Source organism: Apium graveolens, chromosome 1 (assembly GCF_009905375.1).
Source record: "Apium graveolens cultivar Ventura chromosome 1, ASM990537v1, whole genome shotgun sequence".
NCBI lineage: Eukaryota > Viridiplantae > Streptophyta > Magnoliopsida > Apiales > Apiaceae > Apium > Apium graveolens.
Genome location: NC_133647.1, coordinates 34,276,416 through 34,278,819, shown reverse-complemented (window position 1 = coordinate 34,278,819; position 2,404 = coordinate 34,276,416).

Sequence of the window (2,404 nt, the reverse complement as noted above, 5' to 3'; positions counted from 1 at the left end):
ATATATATTTGTGGAGTAGTATCGTATTTGTGTGGTTTAATATCTGGTAAATCCACAAGAAATGGTTCACAATGAATAAGGCTTACGGCTCAAAGATCAAATGATGTGGCTCAGGTTCAAGGCTGGAGGATTCAAAGTATTTCCAATATAAAACAGAGCTATTTTGAATATTAACAATAGGTCACAAGAGAATTTAGAAATATTCTCAATAAATCTCGAGAAAGGTTTAGAAATACTTGCCTTATCAAAATCGATTCCAACTTCACTTGTACTTGTCTACGACTCTATTCAACCACCATTCATCTGTTTCTCCAATGTCTCGCTTCTAATCTCTGATCACTTGCTGTATTTTCTACATGTCAATTCTATTTCTGATCACCTGCTTCCCTTTCTTACGCCTTGGTTACTCTGCTAGGCATTATAAATATCTATCAATATTTAACTCATACGATTCTATTTGACATACATTTCTATCTACCCTTCGTTTCACCCAAATCCAATTAACGGATCGAAAGTTAGACTATAAACAAGTAATCACAGAATATATAGACCGACAGTCAACCAACAAGTCACATATAACACATAACACGTCAAATAATCAATGGTATATCGTTTATAAAGAAGTCTCGGGTCATAAACAAGCTTTCGGGTATTTAAAATGATTTTTAAAACATTTTTCGGGATTAAAACGGGTCGTTGGATCAATTTCAGAGTAATAAACAGGGTTCGGTTGGCCAATTCTGGCTTCAAAATAATTTTATAATAATTATCGAGCCTTGGAAATAATTTAGAATAATATTTTAAAGCTCGAAACTATTTTCAAAATTTTTAAATCATTTTTAAATAATTAAATCTAATTAAATAATTAATTAAAAATCAATTAATAATTAATTAAATCAATTAATCAATTAATTTTTGAATTAATTGACCAATTAATCAGTTAAAAATTAACTGAATTTAATTAACTAATTAATTCAGATTTATTTTTGAGTTAAAAATAAGTTTTGGAATTAAAAATAATAATTTCTAGAATTTTTAGAAATTAAAAACAAATTTTGGAAATGAATTTATAAAAGAAATCTGATTTTTAAAAGTTTTTAAAACAGAAATCCAATTTCTGCAAAGCTGGGAAACCTTGGGGGGCTAAACTGTAAAAACATGAGTTAAAACTTGATTTTTTTGCAAAATTTTGGATCAAAACCGGGTTAAACCGGGTCAGAAATCCGGGTTGATGGGTCAGGAAACGGGTCAGGCCAACGAAGAACACCGCCGGGTGTTCCCAGATTCCGGCGAACAAGAAATTCCCGGCCAGCCAAATTCGTGGCCAAAACCGAATCGTTGGATACGATTCTTTACTCCAATCAATTTCCCTTCCCTGCAGCAACTCAGAAAGAAACCTGTCGTCTACCCCTAACCCCCAGACTTCGTTCTCCAGCCAAACGGCCATTAACTCTGGCGAAGCTCGAAGCTTCTCCGGCTGGACAAATTTGACTTCCATCAATACATTCAATTACAGAAAATGACTCCCCTTGACAAGCCCAACAACCTGGTAACCTTAAAATCTACCCGGAATCAATCAAAATGAAATACCCAAATCGAATCAAGAACATTCAAGATATTAAAACCTCAATTTTACATTTTCGAAAATCAAACCCCAAATTGAACACGTTACTGGACTCCAAATCACACATATAATATACCAAAATCTTCAGGAAGACGAGGTCTACAACATACAATCATCAAATCATACAAACAATCTCTCGAAGAAAAATTCATATTTTAAATATCAAGAAATTCGAATATAATTAATTAAATAGAAAATCACCTGATGTTTCTGGGTTGAAATTGATGGAAGATTTGGATTCTAGATTTCAGTAGCTTCGTTTTTAGTATATGTACGCCAAAATCGGATATCGATAACGCCTTCGAATTTGTGTTTGATTACGAAGAACAAAATAGAATTATAGCATTTTTTCTGTAAAAATTCTGTAAATACTGTTTGCAAATGATTTCCGGTAAAAAAAAAATACGGTAGAGGCTATTTATAATTACGGAAAATTAGTATCCCGTTGGATCATTCCGGATATAAAACGGTACGTTTATTTATAAAAACTGATCCAGACGGTACCGGTTTTCGAGATAATTATCCAAATCAGTACAATTTGTACTGCGGTCTTGGTCTCAGCGCCTGGTTACACGTATTACGAAGTGATAATTGTGATAGTTTAATAAAAAGCTCCCATTTATCGAAAGTACGAGTTTTATTGATTTACCGAAACGAATAATGTATCGAAAATGTTGCGTCAGGACCCGCGCAGGACAAACCGTACGCCGGATTGAAAAAGTCGAAACACGGAAAATGCTCGAAATATTGCAATTAGATTATGAAGGAGTTCTCGAAAGA